Genomic DNA, 15079 nt, shown 5'->3' on the forward strand with positions numbered 1-15079 from the left:
ACCTGTGGATCGATCGGTAAGACACAAACAGCTTACAGACGGTAGGCAATTAAGGTCACAGCTATGAAAACTTAGGACTCTAAAGAGGCCTTTCTACTGACTCTGAAAAACACCAAAATAAAGATACCCAGGATCCCTGCTCATCTGCGTGAACGTGCCTTAGACCTGCTGCAAGGAGGCATGAGGACTGCAGATGTGGCCAGGGCAATAAATTGCAATGTTTGTACTGTGAAATGCCTAAGACAGCGCTACAGGGAGACAGGACGGACAGCTGATCGTCCTCGCAGTGGCAGACCACGTGTAACAACACCTGCACAGGATCGGTACATCCGAACATCACACCTGCGGGACAGGTACAGGATGGCAACAACAACTGCCCGAGTTACACCAGGAACGCACAATCCCTCCATCAGTGCTCAGACTGTCCACAATAGGTTGAGAGAGGCTGGACTGAGGGCTTGTAGGCCTGTTGTAAGGCAGGTCCTCACCAGACATTACCGGCAACAACGTCGCCTATGGGCACAAACCCACCATCGCTGGACCAGACAGGACTGGCAAAAAGTGCTCTCCACTGACGAGTCGCGGTTTTGTCTCATGGTCAGATTCGCATTTATCGTTGAAGGAATGAGCATTACACCAAGTCCTGTACTCGGAGCGGGATCGATTTGGAGGTGGAGGTCCGTCATGGTCTGGGGTGGTGTGTCACAGCATCATCGGACTGAGCTTGTTGTCATTGCCTGCAATCTCAACGCTGTGCGTTACAGGGAAGACATCCCCCTCCCTCATGTGGTGCCCTTCCTGCAGGCTCATCCTGACATGACCATCCAGCATCACAATGCCACTAGCCATACTGCTCGTTCTGTGCGTGATTTCCTGCAAGACAGGAATGTCAGTGTTCTGCCATGGCCAGCGAAGAGCCCGGATCTCAATCCCATTGAGCACGTCTGGGACCTGTTGGATAGGAGGGTGAGGGCTAGGGCCATTCCCCCCAGATATGTCCGGGAACTTGCAGGTGGCTTGATGGAAGAGTGGGGTAACATCTCACAGCAAGAACTTGCAAATCTGGTGCAGTTCATGAGGAGGAGATGCACTGCAGTACTTAATGCAGCTGGTGGCCACACCAGATACTAACTGTTACTTTTGATTTTGGCCCCCCCTTTGTTCAGAGACACATTATTCAATTTATGTTAGTCACATGTCTGTGGAACTTGTTCAGTTTATGTCTCAGTTCTTGAATCTTGTTATGTTCATACTAATATTTACACATGTTAAGTTTGCTGAAAATAAACGCAGTTGACAGTGAGAGGACGTTTCTTTTTTTGCTGAGTTTATATAGCATTCTGTTGGTGGCAAGGATTTTGTATAATAGTTTAAATTGAAAAACTCGAAGTATTGAKTCCAGTGTTGATTTTTGTGTCAGCTTATATGGTGCCTTCTTGCCGTGGGCTCAAAACTAAAGAGAAAATCACACCTGCTTACTCTGATTTTGTAGTACCTCGTCTGTTTTCCTATTTGTTTCGTCAACTTTTCGGCATGTTGTCTGTGAAGTAGGCTATGGGAGTTTTGTAACTTTTTCCACCTTGTCTTCGTGATAGCGTGATAGCTGACTGACATCTGGAATCTGTTTATTTTAGATTACACTGACTCCATCGGCTGGTGAAGCGCCCAACTCCCCCTGGCTAATTCAGCCTGCACGCTTTTAAAAGTTGTACCTTCGGATGGGCCCCAGCCATCAATCTGTAAGTCTCTGCTCTCTCTTCACTTTTAATGTGCGATTATGCTTTAGTTGTGTTCTAGCCGGTCTCCAGTAGTTAGGCTCTAGTTTGCCGACCATAACCGTGGTGATTGGCTAGATTAATAGCTAGTTGGCTAAATAGCTAACGTAGATTGCTGCCTAGCTTGCTGGCTAAGATAACTACATATAGCTAATATTCTTTGATATCTAGTTAGCTAGATGGCGTAATGTGTTTCCAAAACTTTGGCGCTTCCTCCATATAAAAATAATTATTCCGAATTCTGATCGGTTGTATGTAATAACTTAAAAAATTTAAAAGTGATTTGTAGCACTGCCTTGCGACTTTTTACAGAACTCAGGATAAGACCCAGATGCAGACAGCTAGAGTCACAGATGTTTATGGACCCGTTCAGCAGGTACAGACAGACGAGAGTTGTGTCTGCGGTAGCTTACTTTTATTCCGGCTAAACACAGTTTTCAACAGCGCATAGATGAAAATAACATAGCAAATCCAGGGGTCGCATTAGCTTTCAGAAATGTGCATTTTCAAAATGCAGACCATAAAGAAATATGTGCTTTAAACAATTTCACCTGCTTTTAACATTGAAAGGCAACAGTGTTTTTTTGCTTCAATATAGTGATATGGGGCGTGCAAGTATTGTTTTCCTTCACAGAAAATACATTAGTGCAATACATTCGGCATAAAATTGTTTTCTTCAGATGACAACAGAAGTGCAATGCTATTGCTAGCAGCCACAGAAAGTATTCACACCCCTTGACTTATCCACATTTTGTTGTGTTACAGGCTGAATTTAAAATTGATTGAATTGCATTTTTTTGTCACTGGCTTACACACAATACCCAATAATTTTTTACAAATGAATAAAAAATTATAAGCTGAAATATCTTGAGTCAAAAAGTATTCAACCCCTTTGTAATGGCAAGCCTAAATAAGTGCAGAATTAAAATGTTGCTTAACAAGTCACATAACAAGTTGCATGGACTCATTCTGTGTGCAATAAGGCAAAGGGAAAGGGGTGTTTAACATGATTTTTGAATGACTACCTCATTTCTGTACCCCACACATAATTATATGTAAGGTCCCTCAGTCGAGCAATGAATTTCAAACACAGATTCAACCACAAAGACCAGGAAGTTTTTCCAATGAATCACAAAGAAGGGCACCTATTGGTAGATGGGTAAAAAAAAGAGTTTCATGACTGTAATAGGAAAAAACTGAGGATGGATCAACAACATTGTAGTTACTCCACAATAGTAACCTAATTGACTGAGTGAAAAGAAAGAAGCCTGTACAGAATTAAAATATTCTAAACCTTGCATCAGGTTTGCAACAAGGCACAAGTAATACTGAAAAAAAAGGTTTTTGCCCTGCATAGAAAATGTTATGTTTGGGGAAAGTCCAATACAACACAATACAGAGTACTACTCTCCATATTTTCAAGCATAGTAGTGGCTACATCATGTTATGGAAATGCTTGTAATCTTTTTATGGAATGGAGCTAAGCACAGGCAAAAACCTAGAGTAAAACCTAGTTCAGAATGCTTTCCACCAGTCACTGGGAGATAAATTCACCTTTCAGCAGGACAATAACCTAAAACACAAGGTCAAATCTACACTGGAGTTGCTTACCAAGAAGACAGTTAATGCTCCTGAGTGGCCGAGTTACAGTTTGGACTTGAATCCACTTTGAACATCTATGGCAAACTTGAAAATGGTTGTCTAGCAATGATCAACAACCAATGTGACAGGGCTTGAAGAATTTGATAAGAATAAGTGGCAAATGTTGCACAATCCAAGTGTGGAAAGCTCTTAGAGACTTACACAGAAATACTCACAGCTGTAATCGCTGTCAAAGGTACTTCTACAAAGTGTTGACTCGGGTGTAAATACTTTATTTATGTATTTCATCAAGTTAGCAGACGACACAACAGTAGTGGGCTTGATCACCAACAACGACGAGGCTTCCTACAGGGCACTCGGACTGTGGTGTCAGGAAAACAACCTCTCACTCAACGGAGATGATCGTGGACTTCAGGAAACAGCAGAGGGAGCACCCCTCTATCCACATCAAAGGGACAGCAGTGGAGAAGGTGGAAAGTTTTAAGTTCCAGACAAACTGAAATGGTCCACCCACACAGACAGTGTGGTGAAGAAGGTGCAACAGTGCCTCTTCAACCTCAGGAGGCTGAAGAAATTTGGCTTGTCATCCAAAACCCTGACAAACCTTTACAGATGCATAATCGAGAGCATCCTGTCGGGCTGTATCACAGCCTGGTACGGCAACTGCACAGCCCTCAACCGCAAGGCTCTCCAGAGGGTGGTACAGTCTGCACAGCGCATCACCTAGGGCAAACTACCTGCCCTCCATGACACCTACAGCACCCGATGTCACATGAAGGCCAAAAAGATCATCAAGGACAATAACCACCCGAGCCACTGCCTGTTCACACCGCTATCATCCAGAAGGCGAGGTCAGTACAGGTGCATCAAAGCTGGGACCGAGAGATTGAAAAACAGCTTCTATCTCAAGGTCATCAGAATGTTAAGCAACTATCACTAACTCAGAGAGGCTGCTGCCTACATTGAGACCCAATCACTGAACACTTTAATAAATGCCACTTTAAATAATGCCACTTTAATAATGTTTACATATCTTACATTACTCATATAACATGTATAACATTACTCATATATGTATAACATGTATACATGTATAACATGTATAACATTACTCATATAACATGGTATTTTATACCATCTATTGCGCATTGCCTATGCCGCTCGGCCATCACTCATCCATATACTATATGTACATATTCTCAATCACCCCTTTAGATTTGTGTGTATTAGGTAGTTGTTGGGGAATTGTTAGATGACTTTTTAGATATTACTGCACTGTTGGAACTAGAAGCACAAGCATTTCGCTACACTCGCATTAACATCTGCTAACCATGTGTATGTGACCAATACAATTTGATTTGATTTGAAATGAGATATTTCTGTATTTCATTTTAAATACATTCTAAAATTATGTTTTCACTTTGTAACTATGGGGTATTGTGTGTATTTTGAATTCAGGCTGTAACACAACTATATGTGGAAAAAGTGAAGGGGTATAAAGACTTTCTGAAGGCACTGTAAGTCCTTTAGCTTACAATGAAAAGGTAAAAACGATGCATGGCCATATTTCCAATGTTTATCATAGAAAGAATGTAGCCAGCTACATTTCCTAATGTTTTGCTTGAAATGAATCTAGCATTTTAATCTGCTACTGGAGAAAACTACACTGGAGAAAAGTAGCCTACACATCAGCTATCTGGTGATCCAATGACAAGAGCAAAGATATTTCATCTGAGTTGAAGAAGTGCAACTGAAGCACGAAATTAGTCCTTTTACATTCATGATTTGGAGCGAACCCTTACTAAAGCCGAGCAGAATTTGCAATAAGAACCATTTTAGATCTGCGTTTACAAAATGCGTTTATTTGCATTTTATCTTTCCTTTTCTGCAGGAAAAAAAGCAGAATCAGAATCCAGCGTTAACACAACACCTGAAATGGAGATGGACACGGTTATTCAAATATCCGAATAGAAGTTAGTATTTGATTACTTGGGAGAGTATTAATTTTTTAGATATTTTTTTTGTGGCTTTTTGAACAATGAAAATGCTTTGTCTAAAATTCAATTAAATGATCTGTGTGACATTGCTACGTAGCCTACAAGGATAGACCATAACATTCAACTTTTTAATAAAACAATTATTTTATGACAGTTTTTATGAGTGTGCACCATAAAAAAGGCACTGGTAGCCTATACACGTTTCACACGTGTAACTTGTTGTTATCGTAGCTTGTTGTTATTGTCGGTCAATCAAAAGGATTCCATGTGTAGCAAGTGAAGTGGGAGATTTCTTTTTTWAAATTTTATTTAAAAAAAAWTTWAAATAATTTTTAACCCCTTTTCTCCCCAATTTTCGTGGTATCCAATCGCTAGTAATTACTATCTTGTCTCATCGCTACAACTCCCGTACGGGCTCGGGAGAGACGGAGGTCGAAAGCCACGCGTCCTCCGAAGCACAACCCAACCAAGCTTCTTAACACAGCGCGCCTCCAACCCGGAAGCCAGCCGCACCAATGTGTCGGAGGAAACACCGTGCACGTGGCCCCCTTGGTTAGCGCGCACTGCGCCCGGTCCGCCACAGGAGTCGCTGGAGCGCGATGAGACAAGGATATCCCTACCGGCCAAACCCTCCCTAACCCGGACGACGCTAGCCCAATTGTGCGTCGCCCCACGGACCTCCCGGTCGCGGCCGGCTGCGACAGAGCCTGGGCGCGAACCCAGAGACTCTGGTGGCGCAGCTAGCACTGCGATGCAGTGCCCTAGACCACTGCGCCACCCGGGAGGCCGAAGTGGGAAATTTCTAATCAATGCAAAATGAAATAAAAATGACGGAATGAAGTTGGCTAAATGAGGAGTAGGCTACAATGATCAACCAACCGGTAGGATGTTGTTGTAGACAAGGACGGGAGGGAGCACAGCAAAATAGCCTCAATTAGCCTTGCTACTTTAGCTAGCTAGCTGGCTAACTTAGCTGACTACTGTATTTACGTTAAAAAAAACAATATTTCACCTTTATTAATATTGCGACCTGGCCAAGATAAAGCAAAGCAGTGCGACAAAAACAACAACACAGAGTTACACATGCGATAAACAAACGTACAGTCAATAACACAATAGAAAAATCTGTATACAGTGTGAGCAAATGAAGTAAGGAGGTAAGGCAATAAATAGTGGCGAAGTAATTACAATTTAGCAATTTACACTGGAGTGATATATGTGCAGATGAGGATGTGCAAGTAGAAATACTGGTGTGCAAAAGAGCAGAAAAASAAAAACAAATATGGGGATGAGGTAGGTAGTTGGTTGGATGGGCTATTTACAGATGGGCTGTGTACAGCTGCAGCGATCGGTAAGCTGCTCTGACAGCTGACGCTTAAAGTTAGTGAGGGAGATATAAGTCTCCAACTTCAGTAATTTTTTGCAATTCGTTCCAGTCATTGGCAGCAGAGAACTGGAAGGAAAGGCGGCCAAAGCAGGTGTTGGCTTTGGGGATGACCAGTGAAATATACCTGCTGGAGCGCGTGCTACGGGTGGGTGTTGCTATGGTGACCAGTGAGCTGAGATAAGGCGGAGCTTTACCTAGCAAAGCCTTATAGAGGCCCTGGAGCCAGTGGGTTTGGCGACGAATATGAAGCGAGGACCAGCCAACGAGAGCATACAGGTCGCAGTGGTGGGTAGTAATCTAGCTAGCTWCTTTACAACGATTTGATGTAGTCAAGACAGGCACTAGCAGATGGTTTTATAGACAAACTTGTTGCAGCCATAGGTTATATATATACTTATATATATATACTAGTCGAGTCAGTTTGGCTACTTTCTTTCAACTTTCTCTCTCACCCTCTGTGCCACACACACAGACTGTCACACACACACACACACACACACACACACACACACACACACACACACACACACACACACACACACACACACACACACACACACACACACACACACACACACACACACACACACACACACACACACAGACAGACTGTCACACACACACACGCACACTACTCCTCTCTCGCCACTCCCCACTCTTTTGCTGAAACAAGCAGAGCGCAGCGCAGCGCACCAGCGCTCTCGAGTCAAGCAGGCAAGTCTCCATTGAAGAAAAAAAGTCATTTAAAACACATGTATTTTGACTATAACATGTATTTCGACTATCCAGATATCCCCAAAAATTGTGAAATCATATTAAATGCCTAWCCCTACCCTGAAATTACATAGGTTGTCATTCAACTAATAAAGCATAATATAGCGCAAGCCATTTTAGCATTTGAATGCTGAAGGTGCAGGGCAGATGTGCAGGCCGCCTACCTCACATTGGTCAGCGTGCAAAGCTGGGCACAGTCCGCAGTTTGACCTGGCTACTGATATTGCCTGGGGTTGTTCGGCATGCAAAATGACATGTAGTTAAGTGACTGTCAACACAGTTACATGCTTAGTTCGACACTGAAGGAGAGGACACATCAGTTGTCACAAAAGATGAGGTATTTTCGGAAGGTAGAATATAATATGAGCAAGAAATTAGTTAATCAGCGATTCGTAACATATTAATGGATTTTTGTTCGGTTTGAGAGTGTTCCTAGTCAAGTGATGTTCAATACAATAAACCTGATACAGATTTTAAATAGATGTGGGCAGGCTGAGGCTGGCAACTAGTAACTCATAGCTAGATATCATTCTCACAATCAGATCAGTTTACAAGATCTAGATATATGTGAACTAGGCCTTCATGAGCTCACTGCTGATATTTGAGGCAGATCTTTTTTGAAACACTTTGGCTCCTCATGAAGAGAGATGGTAATCTCTGATGTGAAATGTGTTTTTCTATGGAGGCCATGTGTAAGGTAATGTTGTTTAACTGATGAACGAGGTGAGGTGTAGCATGTTGGGTAAGGGAGGGATGAGCAATGTCTTGTCTGCCAATGTCTAAAGGATAGACATGTCAGGTTGACTCCACAGCCCCAGGTACAACTGTAAATTCTGAGTAATGATCGGCCTTCAAAAACATGTCTCAACTCTTCAGTGATGTTGGGAAGCTTGGATAGGGAACAAAATCTCACACTCTTGACTGCGGACTACGCAGTGGCAATTTCAAGGTGGAAGTTTATGCCCCAAAAATCACATTAGCAGTATGGAGTCAGCTTTCTCTCAAAATGATCTGAAAATTGGAACTCTTTTCAATAACAGTTCTCCTGGGTAAAATACGAGCTCGCTAATGAGTAGATTAGACTTGTCATCTTTTTTGATTTCAACATAAGCAATGTGGACATTCATTCTAGAAGAAAAATTGGGTTACTTGCCCCTAGTCACTGCTGTAAATTGTATTTGAATCTGCTTGTGACAGCATGACCAAATTTCTGCCCTAAAGGCAAGGTGAATAATCATACGATCTCAGAGAATGTCAGGCTATTTTCTCAGTATCTTCCAAAGTTTATAATTGGTTAGCTGACAATGTCATGAAAACGATGAGCACACTTCGAATGGGCAGAAGGCCTTGTGATGTTATGGCTCTGTATGGCCAGGTAGCTATCAACAATGACAAGAAACTGCATGTGGTGAATCATAAGTGTCTCGTTTCAGCTTGTTTGATCTTGTTCTTGATACCATGTCTTGTTTTGGTGTTTTGACTGATGTCTTGTCTATGCTAATATGACAAAAAATTGCTAGCTAGCTAACCAACAAATGTAATGCTATATCAACAATCTAAGCCAACCCATTTTGCCCCATAGTTGCGCACACATCGGTTTTGTTGCTAAACATCCAACCCGTCTATAAGAACACACTGCTCCAAGCGTGTTTATTTCCAAGGTAAACTACCGTACATAGACATGCAACATAAGTGGCGCCAGACAGGAACTCCTACAGTTAAACTATTTTGTATTATAACAGTTCTAGCCTAAATCCTCCCATTACACCACCAGTCATGTGGCTTTAAGATGGATGCATCCTATCATGGTCATGGTGTGACCTGTGTGCAATCTGCAGGGCAGAAAAAGTTTGCACACAACTTGAATTAGCCTATGCAGGCATTAAGAAGACATTGATGTCAGACCTCTCCATGTGACAGSGTTGTGTAGGCTACTTCAAAGGTCTAACCACATTAACTTTGTTAACCGAAATGCTAGTATAGTACAGTTGACGGAAGTTTACATACATACAAGTCGGAAGTTTACATACACTTAGGTTGGAGTCATACATTTTTTCAACCACTCCACACATTTCTTGTTAACAAACTATAGTTTGGGGGCGCTAGAGAGCGTGCTATGTAGTAGACGTGCTTTGCTAGAGCTCCGCTCTATTTTGAAACAAATTAGTATTTATCTTAACCTCTCACAACCTATAACTTCAAACAAATATGACAAAGGGAAAAGGCACCAAAAAAGGGGGCGCTAAACAAGATAATTMGAATGAGATAGACAACGAACCAATTTCAACGTCGCCGACCCACGAGGAGRTAGCTGAAGAGGCTAGCTTCCAAGAGTTCCCCACAGATTCCTACTCAAAGTGACATACTGGCTGCCATAAACTCACTAAGCAAGAAGGTGGACACAAGGTTGGCTGATATCTCAAAGAGTATTGGGACTTTGGCTGAAACTGTGAAGGCAACTAAGGGAAGGGTGCATGAGGTTGAGCAGACGACAGTCGATCACGAGGCCAGGCTACAGGACATAGAGAAACAGTGCGCAACGCTCAAAAATGACAACAAAACCCTGAAAGCCCGACTGGAAATGCTCGAGTCGCATTCAAGACGCCAGAACATCCGAATATGTGGGATCCAGGAGGATACTGAGAAAGGGAAACCCACTGAATTTGTCTCTGAGCTGATACTGGCATTGCTGGGGAGTGAACACTTCAAAACGGCCATCCTGATTGACCGCGCACACAGATCTCAGGCAACGAAGCCGGCCAAGGGCGGGCCACCAAGGCCATTCATTGTACGGCTGCACTATCCCCAGACCAGGGATCTCATCCTCAAGCTGGCTAGTCAAAAGTTCCCCCTTAACTACAACGGAGCCAGGGTGTCTTTCTACCCAGATCTTACCTTGGAGGTGAGGAACCAACGGAAAGAGTATGATGAGAACGCAACAAATGCAGGGCAGCCAACTTCCGATATGGATTCCTCTTCCCAGCCCGGTTTAAGGTGACAGTCGAGGGATCAACACGTACGTTTGACAACCCAAAAGAGGCCGATCTGTTCTTGACAAGCAAGCTCCCTGGCTGAGGATACAGAACGGCTGTGTCAGCCGGCGAAATGGCCAAATACAGGCTAGGAATGTGTTTGAATTTCCGGCCTATGTCTTTTCGATCAGAAGATCAGAAATTGGGACTTATATGATASMTGAGATYTTGTGGCTAATATAGKATTGTTTAGCATATCATGTTTTAGCGCCACTCACCCCCTAACGTGAGAGTTAAGTGTTATTTAATATTAGTTTATATGCGGAGCATCTATAGACGACGAGTTAGTTCAAGCTGTATGTCTAGACACCCTAAGGTGTGTGTTTTAGCCAAGGAGTGCTTCGTTTGGGGAAGTCACTCAGTAAAGGGACGGGTGGAGGGACGGGAGGGGGGATGGGGTCTGTGTTTTATGTTCACGTTTATTAATACAAGTGGCATGACAAGCTCCCGCACGGCGGGACGTTTTTCTTCTGGGTTTTGTATGACAGCAACAATTTGCTCTAAAATAAGAAATGCCACATAGTGACAGAGCACAGAGTAGACCAGGTGGAATAAAGATAGTCAGCTGGAACTGTAATGGCACTGTTAGGGCATGTCGTGAAACGAGCTAAGGTTTTTCCTCATCTTAAATCACTGGGTGCTGACATAGTGCTTCTTCAAGAAACTCATATTAAACACTCCGCTCAGGCCAAGCTACGAGTCGGCTGGATCGGTCAGATATACCAGTCTAACTTTGATGCAAAAGCGAGAGGGGTAGCAATCCTGATAAGGAAAAACATTCCTTTTGTTTACTCATCCTCGATTTCAGATCCTAATGGTCGTTATATTATTGTGGCTGGTACACTGAATTCGAAACCAATAACCTTGGTCAATTTATATGGACCCAACTTCGATGATCCATTATTTTTTCAAAGGGTATTTAAGGCCATACCAAATATCTCAGATACAAGTGTTATTGTTGGAGGTGACTTTAACTGTACGTTAGATCCTCTTTTAGATCCTCTTTTAAACAGCTATCAAGGTCACTTCAACAATCAAATGCCAGTGTCTGTCTAAATATATTGATGACAAACCTTAACATTGTCGATATTTGGAGACTGACGAACCCAACAGACAAGGATTATTCTTTCTTTTCATCAGTTCATAAATCATATTCCAGAATTGACTATTTTTTGTTGGACTCCAAACTAATTTCAGCAGCTGAGTCGGTTACCTATCACTCTATTCTAATTACGGACCACTCTCRTCTGTCCATGGTGCTGAAACTCGACAATATGTCGACAGGTCGGTGACCGTGGCGCTTAGACGCATACCTGTTGAAAGATGAGGCTTTTTGTCAGTATTTGAAGGAGCAGATTGCCCTTTTCCCCGGAACTAACGACACGGGGGATGTGGACGACTCCACCCTTTGGGAATCTCTAAAGGCTGTGATTAGAGGTTACATGATTTCTTATACATCAGAGAGGAAGAAACGTGCTAATACTAGGCTGAGAGAAATTGAAAGAGAGTTAGGGGAACAGGAGAATGTTTTTAGGACGAATTCCTCGTATACAGTCCTTGAGAAGATCAAATATGAATACAATACCATCCTTTCGAAACGTGTGGGCTCTTTACTTGCAACGCAACAAAGTTATTTTGAACTGGGTGACAAACCACATAAATTATTAGCAAGACAGCAAGGCATGTACAGGCATCTAGAGCTATTCACAAAATAAAAGACAAGAAGGGTAAAATAGTAACAGATCCGCAGGATATTAATAAATGCTTTGCGCAGTTTTACTCAGAGCTATACCAATCAAAATGCGATGCTACTGATCCACAAACTATGGAACGCTTTCTCGCTGAATGTGAACTTGTCACGCCCTGACCTTAGTTATCTTTGTTTTCTTTATTATTTTTGTTAGGTCAGGGTGTGACGAGGGTGGTATGGGTGTTTTTGGCTTGTCTAGGGTTTTTTGTATATCTATGGGGTTTTGGGATTGTTTAGGTAATGTAGGTCTATGGTGGCCTGGATTGGTTCCCAATCAGAGACAGCTGTTTATCGTTGTCTCTGATTGGGGATCCTATTTAGGTTGCCATTTRCATTTTGGTTTTGTGGGTTATTGTCTATGTGATGTTGCATGTCTGCACTCGTTTCTTATAGCGGTCACGTTCATTTTGTATAGTTTGTTCAGTATTCGTCTTTATTAAAAAGGAAGATGTATTATAATCACGCTGCGCCTTGGTCTCCTCACTACGTCGTTCGTGACAGAACTTCCTAAACTAGACAGGGGGGCAGCTGCTGCACTCGATGCAGGGATAACTTTAGAGGAAATTAACACAGCGATAGCACAATTTCCAAACAGCAAGGCCCCTGGGCCCGATGGATATGTAATAGAATTCTATAAGAAGTACTGCGCCAGTCTATCTCCACTTATGTTGCGAATATTTAAACAATCCAAAGAAAATGCCAAACTCCCGCAAACACTGTATGAGGCTACAATAGCACTGATCTTGAAAAAAGATAGAGATTCCATGGAGATGTTGTCGTATCGCCCCGTGTCGTTACTCCCCATAGAAAACAAGGTGTTGACAAAGATATTGGCAAACCGATTGAAAAAATATATTTCCGACATCATACACTCTGACCAGACAGGTTTTATCCCGGGCCGACATATATACTACAATTTGAGACGCCTTTTCAACGTAATGTATCATGATCATAAGGTTGAGGCAGTGGTAATAGCTCTTGATGCAGAGAAGGCGTTTGATCAGATTGAGTGGAAGTATATGATGTCGGTTCTGGAGCATTTCTGGTTTGGAAAGGAATTTATTAATTGGATAAGAATTATTTATGCACACCCAATGGCGTCCATGGTAACCAATCAGGAAATGTCGCAGTCATTCCGCCTGTTCAAGGGGTGCCGACAGGGGTGCCCTATTTCGCCTGCTCTCTTCGCTATAGCCATGGAACCCCTTACTACTCGCATTCGGGCATGTGCCGATATAGCTTCTGTTAAAATAAAAGACACACAGCACAAAATMTCCCTATATGCAGACGATGTTCTTTTGTTTTTGTCCAAGCCTAAAACTTCTATTCCACCCTTACTTAACTTGATGAACACATTCGGCTCCTTCTCTGGRTACAAGATAAACTGGCAAAAACGTGAGTTGATGCCAATGTCACGGCCTGTGGATATGCAATTTCTGCAATCTACCCCGTTTAGAACAGTGAGGGACAAGCCTTGGCATTGTAGTGACAAGACACCTTGATCAGCTATTGAAAGCGAATTGGGACATGAAAATATATCAGCTTAAACAAAATATAGATTTTTGGAAAACTCTGCCTATTTCCTTGGTTGGTCGTATAAACGCTATTAAAATGGTTGTCCTACCCAGGTTTCTTTACCTCTTCCAATGTCTAATTTTTTTAAATACCACAAAGCTATTTTAAGAAACTGGATTCAATAGTAACTCKATTTTTATGGGATAACAAGGCAGCCAGAATTTCAAAGAAGCATTTATGCAAGTACAAGATAGAGGGAGGCTTTGGCCTTCCTCACTTCAACCGGTATTATTGGGCTGCTAATCTGAACATTGTGTCTTTCTGGAGGGAAAGTTTACGTGCGATGAGACAGAAGGATATGCCTTCATGGCTTTTGATTGAGCAGGCCTCCTGTCAACGTTCCTCACTCCCTGCACTTGTTAATAGCCCATCATATGTGAAAAAATACACTTATTTTTATTTTTTATTTTTTTATTTCACCTTTATTTAACCAGGTAGGCAAGTTGAGAACACGTTCTCATTTACAATTGCGACCTGGCCAAGATAAAGCAAAGCAGTTCGACACATACAACAACACATAGTTACACATGGAGTAAAACAAACATACAGTCAATAATACAGTGAAAAATAAGTCTATATACAATGTGAGCAAGTGAGGTGAGATAAGGGAGGTGAGAAGAGCAACCAAATCATAATATATAATATCAATCAAAATATATCAAAAAGGCCATGGTGGAAGAAATACAATGATAGCAATGTAAAAACACTGGGGAATGGGTTGGGTTTGCAGTGGAAGAATGGTGTCAAAGTGATTCCTATGCATCTAATCCAGTCATTTGTCATACGCTTTAGGATCTGGAAACAGATTACGGTATTTTGCTTAGATACCCACTGTTACATAGAAGCCCAATTTGGCCTGATGCGAATGCTTTCCACGCGTGCAGTTGGATGATGTGGTGTTTTCACAGTGGAGGGAGAAGGGGCTCACAACAATTGGTAATCCTATTACATAGATGGTCAGTTAGCTTCATTTCAACAATTACGGGAAAGTTCAACATGCCAACAACCACATTTTTTCAGATACCTCCAAATCAGGAATTTCTTAAGGACACATTATCCACCGTATTGGCATGAAGACCAAATAGCCTACATTAGATAGCTTGATCTTGTCAAACCCATTCAAAAGGTTCGGTCTCTAGACTGTATGATGTGCTACAGGCCCACATAGAGGTACCACAGACCCATGT

At 42.3% G+C, this 15079-nt stretch overlaps 1 protein-coding gene across 9 annotated transcripts in view; it reads left to right on the forward strand.

Moving 5' to 3' along the window:
- Positions 1-15079, forward strand: part of LOC111974587 (protein TANC1) — a 278980-nt gene that overhangs the window by 26882 nt on the left and 237019 nt on the right. For 7 of the 9 annotated variants that reach the window (XM_070447122.1, XM_024002429.1, XM_024002466.1 and 4 more), the window contains exons 2-3: positions 1635-1739; positions 5269-5350. The exons of 1 other annotated variant lie outside the window; for it this stretch is intronic. The gene's annotated coding sequence lies outside the window, so the exon portion shown is untranslated. The remainder of the gene's footprint in view (positions 1-1634; positions 1740-5268; positions 5351-15079) is intronic. One more of the 9 variants, XM_070447127.1, reaches the window with a different exon arrangement.

This window comes from Salvelinus sp. IW2-2015, linkage group LG2 (assembly GCF_002910315.2).
Source record: "Salvelinus sp. IW2-2015 linkage group LG2, ASM291031v2, whole genome shotgun sequence".
In the NCBI taxonomy this organism is placed as follows: domain Eukaryota; kingdom Metazoa; phylum Chordata; class Actinopteri; order Salmoniformes; family Salmonidae; genus Salvelinus; species Salvelinus sp. IW2-2015.